We start from the raw sequence: 17,201 nt of genomic DNA on the forward strand, positions 1-17,201 counted from the left end.
GAACTACTTCTGCCATCCTTATATGGAGGAACAGTATTCCCAAGTATGTCTCAAATACAACTGAATTGAACTCTAAAAACCTTCAGGGTTCTTCTCCATGGGGATCCTGGCAAAAAGTTCTTGCTAGCTCTCTGTAACTCCTAAAGTAAAAATAATACCCTTAAATACACTGGAGGTCTGCAAACAATCTGTGTGTTAGACAGTCTAAGCTCTGTTCATCAAATAGGTTCAACTCATTGTAGAAGCCAGAAGTTCCTTGCCTTGTTTTGAAGAGACTGGGATGATAAAGGGGCAAGGGGAGGGGAGATAAGGAGAAAAGCTAAAGTGTTGCCTTCAGTATATGAACTATCAGAAAAGTTTGGAGCTGATTGCTGGGCAGAAGCACAGCAGGTTTGCTGTTTTTCTTCCTTCCTGATAGTGAGCTGTCTCACTGGTATCAGTACAGAAATTTTACTGTGCAGGATCATGTTTAAAATTTGTGTATCTCTTGGTTGGATTAATAAACATATTTCTTTAGCTGACAAATAAGAACAAGATTTAGCCTGAAGTTAAAACTTTCTGTAGTTTAGTTGAAATTGAGGAATTAATTATGTTGCATAAAACTACACTCTCTTTAAATTCTTCTTTGGCTGCTTCATTCTCATGTGTTTTTTCCATTTTCACAATTTTTTGATGTCTAAAAGTGTATGGTTCCTTCTTGTTTAAGCATGTTCACAGTCCTAGAATGAAGGGATATATGTATGTTCATATGTGTGTGAGTGCCTTCACATGCACAAGTGTTGTACGTCTCCCAGTGAAGTAAAAGATGGGTATGCCCACTCATTGGCAAAAGGAACTTCAGAAGTTTCAGAACCAGACCTCCAGTCCCTGGCTCTGAATGACTTATACTTGAATCATATCTGTTGTCTTCAGATCATGAATTCAATGAAGTGTGAGATGCTCTGCCTGTAAAAATATAGGAGTGAAAATGTACAAGACATTTTTCCCTTTATTAATAAAGTTCAACAGGCATGTGTGCAGAAAACATGCAATAGCCAGACACTTATGTTTACATGTGGTCTCTCTCAGTGACTTCTGTAAGCTCATAAACTTCATTTATCTACACCCAGTGAGCTATTTTCAATGAAAGCCTCATTATGAATGAACCCATTACAAGCTGGTTCCCCATAGCTGATAAATTCGTAATTTCTTTCTCATTTTAAAGGTCTTCAAAACTCTGTTAAGTTAATCAGAGCTTTCTGGCTCAAGATAAGGTTTGATGGATACCTTTTTTTCCACCAAATAGTAACAATCACTTTAAATCCAGTTAGCTAACTTTGAATTCACTGAATCATTTAGTTTGTCATAACACAGTCTTTTATAACCTTTTGTGTATAAATAGGGAAAATTAATTGCTTCTGGCAACATCAAAGTGTTGTTTCACTATACATTTAATCATTAGCTTTAAATGCTCCCAAATTAATGTTTCAAGACATTGCAAAGAGGTAATAAGTTCAAAGCAATATGAAACATAAAGCAGGACTCCAGAGTAAGTTGAAAGGATTTTCTTTAAATGTGTAAGAGCTTTCAAACCCATTGTACAAAACTCTGTAGGAATTTTGGCCAGAACTAAAAGAAGAGCCTTACTCCCATACTAGAATGAATTACCAGATCTGCTAGATACTGTATGACCTTCTGAACTCAAATAATCTGTCTCCAAGAAAAATAAAAATGCAAAAAATAAGTTTAATTGGTTCTGATACATGTCAAAAGTCACACTGGTGACGCATTAATGAAGCTGATGAATGGCACACATGCTTCATATGAAGTCACTCAAAACTCATGAGTTTCACATTATCGTTAATAGCAGGAACTTAAAATAGTGTGTTTTCTTTCACATGTTCAAATTTCTTATTCTTTCCTTTTAGTAAATATTTAGGTCCAAATCTTTATGAATGCACACATTTCAGGAGTTATTTCTCCAAACCAGACCATCAGGCCTCAAAATATCCATGCACTTAGACACCAAGAACTCTGAATGTCTTGGAGGCATGCCTTTGTCCTGGGGGAGACTTGTAATAAGGTGTGATGCAGTTATAAGTAATTTACTAAACTGGAGAGACAACAGTACAACAAACATTAGGCATAAGTCTCTTGCACTTACTTTAAAGATTTTAATGACTGCTGCAAAGTCTATTGCAACTGTGTCTTTCCTACATGGTATTTGGATCATGACTATGAGGTTGTTCTACACTGCCTTCAATCTTTATCCATAATTGGCAAACTGAGAGCAGCAAGATCAAGGCTGTCCCTTTTTCCAAGTTCCCATGCAAAATTGCACATGCATGAGTTTCATGATGAAAACATTTAGTGCTGCTGCATGAAATGGAAACTTTTGTGTGTATGTCAGTGCCAGCACTGAGCTGAACACAACTGTACATTGCATAAACACACACCAGATTTTTGTTAGCACTCTGCCTAAGGGAATTGTGGTACTGCAGAAAGAAATGGACCGGGACCTCAGGGGACAGTGCTCTGAGCTAGGCTCTAACATAACACTATCAGCCTCAGCTTCTCTAAGCAGAAGGTGCTATTGCAGAAAGAAGGTTGTAGTGAGATGGGGGTCAGTCTCTTCTCCCTAGTGATAGGTGATAGGATGGGAGAAAATTACCTGAAAATGTGCCAGGGGAGATGTAGGTTAGATATTAGGAAGAATGTCTTTATAGAAAGAGAGGTCAGGCACTGGAATAGGCTGCCAAGGGAGGTGGTGAAGGCACTGACCTTGGAAGTGTTCAAGAATCATGTGGACATGGCACTGTGGGACACTGTTTAATAGCCGTCCTGGAGTTAGTTAGATGGTTGGACTCAAAGATCTTAGAGGTCTCTTCCAACAGAAAGAATTCTATGATTCTCTGAAATTTATAAATCTTAGAGGCTCTTGCATGCAGTAATAACCAAATTATTTTTTGAGATCATTCCTTAACAAAGTCTGCAATGTACTCCTCTCATAATAAATATGAGCATCTACAACATCCAGTTCCAATTCAACCTAGTATCCTGGAAAAAAAAAATTTCCATTGATTTTTCTATTTTTTTAAGTGTCCACCGTATTATCACATTTTTATCTTGACTGAAAACTGAGGGCTGCTCACCATCCAAATACCTCTGCATACTTGCTAGATAAATACAGGAAAAAGGGACTACAGTCTTACTCAACTTCATATGGGTATAGCAGTTTAGTCTTCTCCTGCTGTTTCTTTGTGCTGAACGGCACCTGTTCTTTCACCAGTCACCTTTGGAGATGCAAATGAGAAGGAATAATATACCCACTGACTTTTAGCTCTTGCATCTTTGATGTATATTATATGCATGCCACAAGCCCTATAGTCTATTATTAATTAAAGAGCACTTGAGAACTAAACAAAATTCTCTTTCACTTAGCTTAGCCAGTTCAGTTCATCTTATTTAAAATCAAGAAATCTAAACCTAAAACGTTCTCTATATAAATCTGCAAAAGATCATCTGAGATAGACAGCACCACATATGTTTATAGTTGAGAATCTGGCAGCCAGAAGATGTAACAACTGATGGTCAAGATGTTCTGGTTCAGAGTTGGAAAGTAAATAATTCCTGAGAGGAAGGATTCTACAGTTCTGGGCAGCTGATCCGGTAATAAAATAAATAAGCAATAAAATCCACTTCCTGTTTTGAGAGTTCACATTTCATACTGGCAAAATTCTCCTATTAAATTCAATTTCATGCTTCCATAAATAAACCTGGCACCTTTTTAAACACTTTTCCATCTGTTTTACAACTAGAAGTGTATTATTTAATGCACTCTTGGGATTCACACCAATGGGAAAAGGACTACTTGTGAAGAACACAACATTTTAGTTGGAGAGAGTACAGAAAAATAATCACTAGCTTCCCTAAATTCTCAAACAATTGTAACAGAACTCTGATGTAATCATTTTTATCAGGGAGTAATTTTTTTTTATTTTTTTTTCTTTTGTGTGCAAATGTTATTTTTATTCAACATGAAATCAATTTTGAACTGGAACGGGGTATCTGCTTTTTGTTTGGTTGTTTGCTTGTTTACTAACAGATATTTCTCCCTTCTTCTTCAATACATGGAAAATGTATATGTGCTAACAGTGTACGGAACTAATTAAGCCAGAAACACTTTCAGTCAGAAACTATTTTTCTGGCAAAAGAACTATAATGGCAATGTAAGTAGTTGTATTTAAGTTTTAGTGCCATGTAAATGTATAGATCTCAAATTGCTGTACAAAAGCTCCATTACTTGTATTTCATATGTGATAATGTATACCTATCATATAACAAAATAAATATAGGAAATAATTTGTCCCAGTTATCAACAGTCCACAGGCAGTCAGGTACCCTGAGACACAAAGAGGATTAGGTGTTTTACTCTCCTGTGTTTTCATCTAGGAGCAGTGCTAAGAAGGAAAACTTACAATTCTCAGGGTTTTTCTGTTCGTCCTTCATCTTGGACTGAAATGTAGTGGTGGAAGAGAGTGAAAGCAGTAGAAATGTATGCCTTTATTCATTACTCATTGCTTTTTCTGCTATTATTTCCAGAAAATAATTTAAAAGACATGGCCTAGTTGCTTATTTTTAAGTGTGAAATGTAACAATGTCAGCGCTTGGTGCAGAAAACCCAACCTCTGTACTCCATTGAACCACAAAACAACTACTGAGTCTACAAACCTCTATCACACACAACTTCCAGTCAATAAAGAAAAAGAGCTTGAGGAGAAATAATGTACCTTTGCACCTCAGCAAGAATGTTGAATTGTGTCCTACAAAGGGAACACAAAAGATTAACAGAAATGAAGAAGGATTCTTGAAGCCATAGTAGAAATTAACACTGAATGATTGTCCTTAGAAAAAAAGGAAAACATGTAGGGTGTGAGAAAGGAAATATTGTCTCATCATAGATGGATCTTTGTCCTATGTTCTTAATGCTGTCCTACGTGTTTGACCTGGAACAAAGTTCACTCTAATTGAGATAGTAAACTGAAGCAACAGATGGAGTACTCAAAATAAAAGGCAGAGGCTTTGATGGCACCTAAACAATTCAAGCTGAACACTGTGAAATGATAAATAATAATATTTTTTAATTAAAAAAAAAAAATTCCAGCTGGCCTTGTACCCACTGGACAGGAAAGTACAGGAAGAGTAAGCACAGGCAAAGGGCACCTACCGCAGGATGAAGATTTACAGGTGAGTGTCCTATCTCTCCTGTGACGCCCTTTACTGTTACCACTGCTACTATCATCACAGCTGTCCACTGTCATCAATACAAAGAGGACTTCTCAAAAAGGCTTGTCAACCCTATTTTGTTATTTTCTTGCCTGGGTGCCCATCTGCACACATGCAAACCAAATACTGCTGTAGTTAGACACATTCAAAATCCTAAGATGAGCCACAGAAGGCATGCAAGAATCCTCATCCCTAACATGTGCTGTGGATATTCTCATCAGTCAAAGGCCCTAATCCATGTACTACAGGCTTTGAATCAGTTTGACCTCTTTTGGTCAGACATCTGTAGAGAGGCCTCTTGAAGTTTCAAATATGATCCATTTCCTTGGCATGCTGGATCCAGATGATTTTCTTATTATTGCACTGTAGAGAAATTTTACCTTTTCAAGTAATAGTTGGGAAAATTATTTAATACTGCAGTTTTGATTTGGCCTCCATATCGTCTTTGTTGCTAGGGCAGATTTACTAGGGGATCAAGGGAACAAGGGACAACAGTACCCCTTGATTATAACTACACTCATAAATAAAACAGCTCCAGAGAGCGTTCCTGAGATACTGGAAGTCAGTCAGTCATATATATTGTTAAATTGTTAGCAGAGTCCTTGGTGTGGTTTTGACCCAGGTCAATGAGCCCTCTCTCAAAAGAAATTTCTGGGGGGTATGGGAGTTAAAGTGGGCCAGGGAGCCCTCTGAAGAGTCACTTTGGGTGCCACCACACTTTTCTGAAGAGTAAGACAGTTCAGTAGTGTTGCTAGGGGCTATTCCATGCTAGTTCATTGGCAAGGAGCAGCATTGGGAATGAATTTAACAGAGTCACACAACTCTCACAATTTGTGCTTTATGCATGGAAGTATTAGGATCAAAGAGCAAGACCATTGCTGAGCTGATTTTCCCTATATCAACAATGAAGCTGAATCTAGTTGAGTACAGTACAAGTTTTAGCTTAAGAACAGGACAAATAGACTCTGATTTTTTTTTTTAATAGTTCCCCTTTGACTCCTGCTATTTAGATTTTCATGTTTAGTATAGTGGCAATAGCTGCATTCAATAGAAAATATGTAACATTCAAAAGCTTTGGGTCCACTTTGTTTTAATGAAGCAGCCTGGTGCTTTCTAATTGCCTAGAGACAGCATGAAATTTTGAATTAAACCAGCATCTCCCATCAGCAATTCCATTTTTGTCTTTTAGAGAGGAACAAAAGCCCAGAAGTATTTCCTGCATTCACAGCTTGCAACTGTTCCATAGGGATTTAAAGTGCATAAATCTTTCTAGCTTTTCACAGCAGAAATTGCTCTGCAGTAATCCCAATAATGAGCTTATTGAATCATATAAGTTTTCTGGGGTTTGGTGCAAAGTAGTAAACAAAGCTGTTACGGATTTTCATGAAAGGGTGTGTGTGTGAATGTACATATATTCATGTGTTTATGAATATACACATATATAACAGGATGATAAACATCATGGAGAAATTATCTGCTGATCAGGTGACCTAACTGGCAATCTTACATGCACATAAAGTGTGCTGGTATAAAGCTCTGAACTCAAGTTCAAGAGTGTTTTTCTGCTCCCACTGCTCCTGTTGTAAAGCTGTTCCTGGATCTAACTGCCATAACAGATAAGAATCTTTTGATTTCTGGATTGAATTTAGTCAGGGACCAATTTATACCTTTCTGTTGTTGTGCCAGCATCATCCTTCGGTTTAAATGAATATTATTTTTCTGTGGTATTTGTCTCTCTGATGTATTTATAGAATCTAATCATACTACTTCTTGATTTTGATTTGCCAAGGTAAACTAGCTCTCATGAAAAATTAAACCCATTCTTCTCTGACTGTACCAGTAGACCTTTTCTGCACCTTTTTCCTCAGTATTGGCTACCAGAACTGTATGCAAGATGACATCAGATGTCTCACTAGTGCTTTGTAAAAGACCACTACTCCTTACCTATATTTGTATAATTCAGGCAATAATCTTGCAAAGAATTTTTATGGTAAACTTCATCATCATCTCAGCAATTTCCAGCTGATAAGGTCTTCATATCACTACATTCTTCTCATATATCCCCTAAAATGTAATTTTCATCTTGTTGAATTCTAGCCCAATCCTGCCATTCTCAGTATCACCCAATGCCTCCATACTCACTGTCTTCTAATTCTGTACCTCTGGCAGACTTCAGGGCAGATATCTTGTATCAGAGCCATTAAATGAAACACTAATAATTCATCTTGAAAATTATCATTAAGCACAAAGCCATTTTCTCCAACCTGGAGTTCTCCTAATGCCAGCTGCTACAGACCCCATTCTAACCAAATGCTAAGCAGTCTTGTAGTTCCTCTACTGATCCCATTTTCTTTGGCTTTGCTGATAATCTCTCAATGTCCACCACATTAAAAGCCTTCACTGATGTCCAGAAAGTTTATATTTGCCTTGTTTCCTCTTTCTGTAAATGTATTTTTAAAAAATAAATAAATAAAACCAAGCAATGGTCAATTTACCATGACCTGCCCTGGATAAACTCTTTGAGCAATTGACGTCCATGTCTTTAATAGTTATTGCATTTAAAATTTGTTCTTCAGCCAGCAGATTATTGAACAAAAATCTAGGTGGCCTGTAGCTGTTCAGACCACTTTCTCACTCCAACATCTTTACTCTCTGTACAGACACGTTGGTGTCTCCCAACGTTAGGCACTAACCAGACTTTATGCATGTGTTAAAAATACCTGTTGCTCCACTTGAAATTTTGTTTGCCATTTCCTTTTTGAGGTTATATTTATTTTCCTTTTCTTCCCTCCTGCAGTACAATAGACATCTGAAATTGTGCTTCTGCCTTGACTGTGCGGGTTTCCATTTCTATATCTTTTTTTCTCCATCCTTGTTTTTTTTTCCCCATGTTCAAAATCTTTGCCTATTTCCTTGAAATCTGAGCTAAAGCATCATCTAGTTTTCAGCCTATACTTGATTTATTCTGAATTTCTGCTTGATCCTTACTACAATCTGGCCCTATTTATTTTTTCTACCCTTGCTCTTTTTATTCACATGGCTGAAGAATCTTCTGCTATGTGTTTTAATATCCTTTGCAAGGTCTAACTCAGCTTGACTCTTTGTTATTCTCACTTTATCTCCACATTTTTTGGCCTCTAAGGCAGTCTTCTTTGATGATCAGTCATTTTTCTCCTAATCAGAGTAGGCACTCTGCTTATTTCTAATATCCTTTTTTTTTTTTTTTCCCTTTTCCTTTGTGACTATTCATCTGGTCAGATCTGGAATCACTTCCTGCAAGTTTGCCTTTCTTTTTCGCCTTCCCCCACTCCTCCCCAGCTCCAGAGTAAAACTCAGTGGAAAACATTACAGTAATACTTTGTATTCTGATAGAGCCACATAGGTGCATTTTTATTTTTTTTCAGAAAGCCTCAATATGTTTAAATTTCAGCTTATTCAGTTGTTTGAGATTTGGGTTTCTTTGAATGCAAGAACATGGATTTGGACATAATGCATCACACTATGAGTCAAAACACACCCGCCCAACAGCCTCTGAAAAGCCATGAATAAACAGAAAATTCTGAAATATGGATAGGTTATGCACAATGTAGAATCTCAAAGATTTTTCTAAAAAGTAGACACATTTCTATAAACAATTTCAGTTGTGAATAACATATTAACTTCACGGAAACAAAGATCACTTCCTGAAGTACATTCATGAAATAACAAGACAAAGCTTGCCAGAGATTTCATTCGTAATTTATAACTCTGAGAGTTTTCCTTGTGTTCTTTAAAAATGAACAGAACAAAAAAAAGTCTTACGATTCAACATGTTTAAAAGATGTAACACTATTAGGAATAGTGTGGCCAGCAGGAGCAGGGAAGTCATTGTGCCCCTGTACTCAGCACTGGTTAGGCCACACCTTGAGTGCTGTGTCCAGTTCTGGGCCCCTCAGTTTAAGAAGGTCATCGAGACACTTGAACGTGCCCAGAGAAGGGCAACAAGGCTGGTGAGAGGCCTTGAGCACAAGCCCTATGAGGAGAGGCTGAGGGAGCTGGGGTTGTTTAGCCTGGAGAAGAGGAGGCTCAGGGGTGACCTCATTGCTCCCTACAACTACCTGAAAGGTGGTTGTAGCCAGGAAGGGGTTGGTCTCTTCTCCCAGGCAACCAGCACCAGAACAAGGGGACACAGTCTCAAGCTGCACCAGGGGAAGTTTAGGCTCGAGGTGAGGAGAAAGTTCTTCACCAAGAGCGTCATTCATCATTGGAATGGGCTGCCCAGGGAGGTGGTGGAGTCACCATCCCTGGAGGTGTTCAAGAGGGGATTGGACACGGCACTTGCTGCTATGGTCTAGTCATGAGGTCTGTGGTGACAGGTTGGACTCGATCTTTGAGGTCTCTTCCAACCTTAGTGACACTGTGGTACTGTGATACTGTGAGCATGTATCACCTAGTTAAAGGACATATAAAGTAGCTAAGCAGAAAGAAAGCCCTTTCCTCAAATTTAATAACCTCTGTGAGATAAATCTGACCAATATGCTCTGAATTTCCTCTGCAAAAAGAATAATTGAACTGGTTTTACAATTATTGATTAGATCTAATCTTAAGAATTAGCTTTATGTAGTTTGCATTGTTTTATATTTCCTTCCAGTCATAATATTATTCCTACCAATGCAGATCAGATCTAAGTTAGAATTAACTTTCATCAACTGAAACTTCTGAATTAAGTGCCTTCTTCAGAAAGAGGAAGCAAAAACTACTTTTAATCTAATAACATGTTGTGGAACTTCTATTGACAGTAGGCTGAACATGAGCCAGCAGTGTGCCCAGGTGGCCAAGAAGGCCAATGGCCTCCTATCCTGTATCAGGAACAGTGTGGCCAGCAGGAGCAGGGAGGTCATTCTCCCCCTGTACACTGCACTGGTGAGGCCACACCTTGAGTACTGTGTCCAGTTCTGGGTCCCTCAGTTTAGGAAAGATGCTGATTTGCTCAAAGGTGTCCAAAGAAGGGCAACAAAGCTGGGGAGGGGTTTGGAGCACAGCCCTATAAGGAGAGGCTGAGGGAGCTGTGGTTGCTTAACCTGGAGAGGAGGAGGCTCAGAGGAGACCTTATTGCTGTCTACAACTACCTGAAGGGAGGTTGTAGCCAGGTGGGGCTGGTCTCTTCTCCCAGACCGGCACCAGAACAAGAGGACACAGTCTCAAGCTGCACCAAGGGAGGTGTAGGTTCATATTCACCTTTCACATGACTACAAATTACCATATAGAATCAGAACTTTGAGGCAATTTACAAATAATTCTTGTTAAATACTACGTCTCATTGTAATGCGATGTTTGAAATAGGGTGCAGAGGCACACATTTACTGTATTATAATGATGTGAAAAGAGAAATGATTTCTATAGACAATAAAAGTCTGAGAAATCAAAAAGATTTTTAGTCAGTGTGACTGATTTTGGAGTCAATACTATAGGTTAGTCTTTTCTGTGGTGGCTTTATACCTGCTCTTAAGCTGTTATGTAAAATCACTATGACTGCGCTGTGCAATTGGAAAATGTTTAAGCCCCAGGATTACATCTGGGTACTAGAAATGTCAAGTTTTATGATCTTCTACACAACAGACACTGTAATATTTCCCCAAATTAATACCTGTTTCTACATGACTAAGTGCAGTAGACCTAGAGTATTGAAGCAAGTGTCAATTTAGAGATCTATTTTGGTGAAGAATCAATCAATACAACTTCTGAATGTCCAGAAAGGATGTTAAAATAAACATCAGGGTATTAAAATAAACCTCCTGTAGGTGTAACACTGAACCTACACATTTCCTCTTCTGCTTTTCTTTGAGGTTCATGAAACTGAAAGCACAGAGAAAAATCAACATATTGAGACTATTCAAGACCTGAGTTTCTGGCGATATGACAATATCTGTAAGCTGCTTACACAAGCAGTGTGTGTCTCAAGTCACAGATAACATGGGACCTCTAGAGGCATCACCTGTACATCAGACATCCAACTTCTGAAATGTTTTTGAAAGAAACATGATAGGAAAGGGAACTATAAGGATTGATGATTTAAAATACTTCCATAAATTTATCTTCTGAGACATCAAACATTAAATAGAAGATGTCTTTCCATTGCACTGAATAATTGGTAAGGACCATAAACTCAGCTGCTTTTCTAATATAAATCTGAAATTGCATTTCACGTAGTATCTGCAGGCAGACATCCCCTAGCAATAGCTCAGGTACATCTTCAGACATTTTATTAACTGGAGAAACTGCTGTCCAAGACTCAGATTCTTTCTCAAAGAGCTCACATAAACTGTAAGCTTCACTTTGACAACCACTGCAAAGTGAGTATGATCAGAAAGCAGGACAAAGGCTATGTAATCTCCCCTCTAAGGCAATATGGCACATAAGTATTAAACTCTCATCAGACATTTGATGAATTCTAAAACTTTTCTGTTTTGCCTAGGACATGTGTCTTTCCTGGCCTGTAATCTTAATTAGGAATTGGTACGTGTTGCTTTTGGGAATGGCACCACAGCTGGCCTTGCTCTAAAAATTTCCTGCTTACATTGAAATTAACTTGCTTCTTTGGTTCATATTTAATAAAATTCAGTTTTCTCCTCTCCCTCTTTTTCTGCTGTGTTATTTCTACTAATCTACAGATCTTGCTTGACTCCTCTCATATGCTTCAGCTCTTATTCCCCTCATTTAATAAGTTGTGTCACTGTGCGGATTAGCTTTTCTCTCTACGTCATTCATTATGTCAAATCCTCTGATAACCTTGTTATATCTATCATCTGCTTCCTCCAGTTTCCCCAGCTGCTCTAACAATGCCACCTATAATGTTTCCTAATACTTCTCATTGTCATACTTAGGACCTCATTTTTACCAGTGGCCTGGAAATCTTATGTTTTCTATTTGTCCCTCATCTGAGTGTTATTGAACCTGTCACTGCAACAAGACTAAGACTTTTGTCTGCAAAAGTCACTTGGCTTTAGATAATCTCATTTGATGTTTCTCAATTACAAGCTTTTTAATGGTTACTGCTGTGATATCAGTGATTTGATGATTGGCACAACACAGAAGTTTCTAAATTAAAAGGAGCTGTACAAACAAACCTAGCCTGTTCACTTCTACCTCAGGACTAAATATATCTTTTGCATTATGCTACCAAGTTCCTATTTATTAACTGTGCTGAACTGAATGGGTACACTGAATTTTAAATTATACTGATACAATTTAATCCAGTTTGCATAAGCTTCAAGTGTTGTTCAAGTTTGTCTCTTGCCTTTTTTTTTATTTTTAATTTTATTTTCATATTCAGAATACGGAATTATCCAGGTTGGAAGAACCTTTAAGATCATCGAGTCCAACCTATTGCCTAAATTCACATGAAACATTGCCAGTAGATTTTCCCCCTTACTTGTGTTCTATATGTAAACCATTTTTATTTTTACAAGTTCCTCTTGCATTATCAGTGTTGAAATTTGTTAACTAAAACATATTCTTGTAAACTGTGAAAGGCAGGAGAAAAAGTTAAGTAGCTTTCTCATTGACATGGCTATGATTCATGTTTCTTATATGGTGCTGGATTTTCCCTAAACTGGAAATTCAGACTATGAATCAAAAGAGACAGCCATGATGTCCTTATATTTTCCAAGAATCATGCAACAACACAACAATGGAAAGGGAAATAGCATCCTGCCTTGCAATTGTGACCCACAGCTGTCATTGAAAAGGCATCATGATGAAATAACGTCATCTTTTGTAATAGGGCACAGATCAAGACACTACATGATTGTGACAAAAAGACAAAAAAAGTGGTGGTTTGGCCCTGGCTGGGGGCCAGATGACCACCAAATCTGTGACCGTTTGAGGCTGTGCCTTTAAGGAAGGGGCACACTGGCTAAATGTTTATAAAATATTTTGTATTCTAAACTAATTTCATTGGCTAATTAAGGGGGGAGGTGAGATTGTTGGGCCCAGCACGGCTGGGACATTCTCTGTTTCTCTTCCTTCACTGTTCCTTTCAGCTGGACTGCTTCTGGGCTTCTTGCCAAGAGATAAGAACTAACTCCTGTACTAGGCCTCTATTTTTTTTTTCTGCCCTGCTAACCACCCTTTTCCCTCTTTTTCTACCGCTTTGGGGGAGAAGGGAGGTAGGGGGGTAAAGGGGGCACAGGGGGAAGCCCCCTCTGTTGGGGGGTCTGGTTTCTGGTTGAATTCATTTGCTGTATATTGCTGTATATATTATAAAATCCCTGTATTTGTGGTGTTACATATAATCTGCTTCCTATACATGCTTGTAAATACATAGTCTGCTTTTTCTAATTACTGAGTTAGCCGCGGTTTCTTACTCAGTGGGGGAGGGAAAGCGGAGCCTTTCCTTTCAACCCACCACAAAATCCAATCTATCACTCCCCTTCTTAAGTGGACAGGAGAGAGAGAAAATATAACCAAAGGCCCATGAGTCAAGATAGTAGAACTTTAATAGGCTGAAAAGCAAAAGCAAAGGCCATGTGTGGAAGCAAGAGCAAACAAAGGTGTTATTCTCTGATTCCCATCAGCAGGTGATGTTTGGTCACTTTCCAGGAAGCAGGGCTTTAATACATGTAGAGATTGTTCTAAGAACAGATGCCTTCAATGAATGTCCCCACAATTCCTTCTTTCACTTAGATTTTATATCTGAGCTGACATCATATGGTATGGAATAAATACCCCTTTGGCCAGTTTGGGTCAGCCAGCCTGGCTTCCCAAGACCTTACCCATCCCTCAGCCTACTGTTGGGGGAGAAGATGTTGTAAAAGCACAGTCTTGATGCCTGGCTCAGCAGTAGCCAAAACACTGGCACGTTGTCAGCACCCTGCTACACTACTGCAAAACTATGGAAGATGCTCCAGAGAGAATTAACTCCAGCTCAATAAAATCAAATACATACAACAAACAAACTGAACACTGCAGGGGGCATGTGCATATATGCAGATATATGTGTACACATATATTTATTTTTTTCTTGTTTCTAGCACTTTTTTTTAGCAGATTATAATTTGTCATGTGGCAAAAGATGTTTTTATTAAGTATGATTTCCCTGGAAATGTTAGCGTCTTTTTAATTTCTTGTCAAACTCGAGTGGTGTGCATACAAATTTTTGCTACATCAGTGGGCAGTTGAGTGTCCCCCTTTCTGTATACATTTGATGCTAAATATTCTTGCAATAATGCTCTATTCATTTGTGTAATTTGCAATAAAACTGCAGAAGAAAAAGAGGCTTAAAAACTCTCAGATGACTCCATAGATATTTGGTTTAATGATTTTAAACCCGCAGCATGATAACTTTGGATGTTCACCTATTATTGCAAAAGTATTTTCTGGAAATATTCTCTTGAGCTTCAGAGTTATCATGTCTGAAAGAAATTCAGAATGGAGATGGGTTTCTTCAGATTTTTCAATTTTTCACCTCATGTATTCTTCCCTGTAAAGGCACAATTCTAATGAGGTATCTTTTTCTTTTCTGCAGATGGACTTAAGTTACATCTTTTCCAATAGGTGAGACTTTGCTTTACTTCTGATAGAAATTTCAGTATTTGGCTTCATTTGTTTAGAAAACATGAATTCTTTCCACTTGAGATGTGAGATTCTCCAAGTTTCATGTATTTCATAATTTACCTGAAAGTTTGGATTTCTGAAAGTTTTCTCAAAGCCATACTCATTGCAAAAGTCAAGTCTCCTCTTTTCTTTAATTAGGAGTAACAATTTGTTTTCTCTGGCTCATGGACTATAATTTCTTGAGGAAAAGCATCTCTTTGTCTTAGCCTTTCACCCTGAAATTGCTCTGTTTTGGATTGAAGTAACTATGAATAAATTCAGAAAAGGAAGTACTTTGTTGCCTAGGGTTTAGGGCATACATGTGGAAGAAGAGAATCATGTGGCAATAGTTTAAAAAATGCTTCCAACCAAGCAGAGAATATTTTGAATCTTGGTTGTCATAACTGAAATGCTATGATACTCTCATCGTGTGTGGGTTCACTCTCTTCAATCCATTTTGTAAAAGTCATTTGAATTACTTTAGGAAACAAGGGAATTAATAATTTTTAGAGTTTTGTGGTTGTTCTTTTTCCTTCATTCTGTCCAGAGTAGTTGCTAGCTTTGACAGCTAATGAAGCAGTTCCTGAAGTCTCAGGTCAACCAGAACAACTTTTGCTGCAAGTAAAATACTCACATACAGACACAAAATTGCTCATCATTTCATCCTCCAGGCATAGATCAAATAACTGAGAGCAAGAGGAGATGGGAGAGCATTTGACTCTGGAGACTTTCAGAACCCTTCTGGATACATTCCTGTGCCACCTGATCTAGGTGCACCTGTTTTAGCAGTGGGGTTGAACTAGATAATCTTCAAAGATCCCTTACAGCCCCTTTCATTATGTGATTCTGTGATTCTTCATTTGCAGCAGCCTTGAGAAACATACTATAGGCCTTTTCCAGGATGATGTTTGCTTTGCTTTGTGCTTGCTAGGTTGTGCCATGGGAAAGGAAGTATAGAACAGACTTGCAAAAGGGTAAAGGAAGGACTTGATGAGAGCAGTCCTGGGGAATCACAAGGCAACACATGAATAATCATCCAAAAATGCTCTGCTTAACAATATCCCAGTAGGCACAGGCATAATCAAATGACTCAATAGTCTGCCCAAAAAGCTTGAGAGTGAATGGCCAGCAAAGGTCTTCAACATAAAACCAATGTAACAGAAAAAAACAGTGACTGAGAGGATGCAAAGAGAGGCCTACAAAATACAAGCAAATGGTGTTTGTGGAATTTGTTTTTTAACTGAGGTGCAAGATACTGGGAGCAGGGCAAGAGTTCCAACTCTGTGAGTGGCAAGGGCACTCTCTTGGAGAACTTAGACTGAAAGAAAACACACAACTTAGACATACACTGAGACCTGTGAATTAAAAGTGTACTGGGATTCGGGTCCTAGTAATGATCCATAAGGCTGTGCTCTAACATTCTTGAGGGGATGGAAGGATGAATGCTAAATCACCAAAGCATTGTAGTTTCTGAGAGAAATTATTTGAGGAATATATTAACAGCTGGCAAAGGTCTTTTATCTAAATCTGGTCTTACTTTTTTTACCAAAAAAATCAACCCCCCAAGCATTTTTTCTAATCTAGTCAAAATTAAGTTCTACTTTGAGAGAAACATGAGATATTTTATGCATAGACTGTTAAAATCCAGGAAAACTATAGGCAATTGGAAATAGTATTATACTGTAGAAGGTTCTTGGCAACCTTAGTGCTAGGTATTGCTAACTATGTAACCTGTAATATACTGTTCTGGCAGGGGCACAGACTGAGTGTGCATAAAAAGGTTTAAATTATTTTAAAAATAGAACAGAGGAAAATATGGCTGACAGACGGTATCTAACATGAACAGAAGGTTTCCACAGAGACATACATCATGAACTGTTCATATTGAAACATCAAATATACTAGCCTTCTAATTATTTTAGCATTAGAATTGGTTTTATGTTAGCCAAGTGAAAGGACTCTGTAATGGTACAGGATAGGATCATAAAAGAAGAATGTTTAACCTTCCCTCCAAACTCATTTAGCCAGATCCTTTCCTAGCAAAATTCAATTGGCTCCAGAAGGGCTGCACCAGAAAGAAATTCATTCCAGTTTGATTTTTGCAATGTGGCATTCAGATCACCCATTCTTTTGTGCATTCAGTTAATCTGAAAAATAATGAGTTGTAGCAGACTAGCCTTCTGTTCAGGAAGAATGACTCCCCAGCACTTCTAGCTGGGTCCTGGCCTGTCAGGGACTGTAGAAGTTTTCTCCACCTGCTGCTGTCTCATTCCTGGCAGCAGACTCTGATTTTGTTCTCTGCCAGCATCCTGCCCTGCTGTGCACGAGGCTCCCTGGTAACATCTGTCATTAGCAGCATTGTG

The sequence above is a fragment of the Dryobates pubescens genome, chromosome 3, assembly GCF_014839835.1.
Source record: "Dryobates pubescens isolate bDryPub1 chromosome 3, bDryPub1.pri, whole genome shotgun sequence".
NCBI lineage: Eukaryota > Metazoa > Chordata > Aves > Piciformes > Picidae > Dryobates > Dryobates pubescens.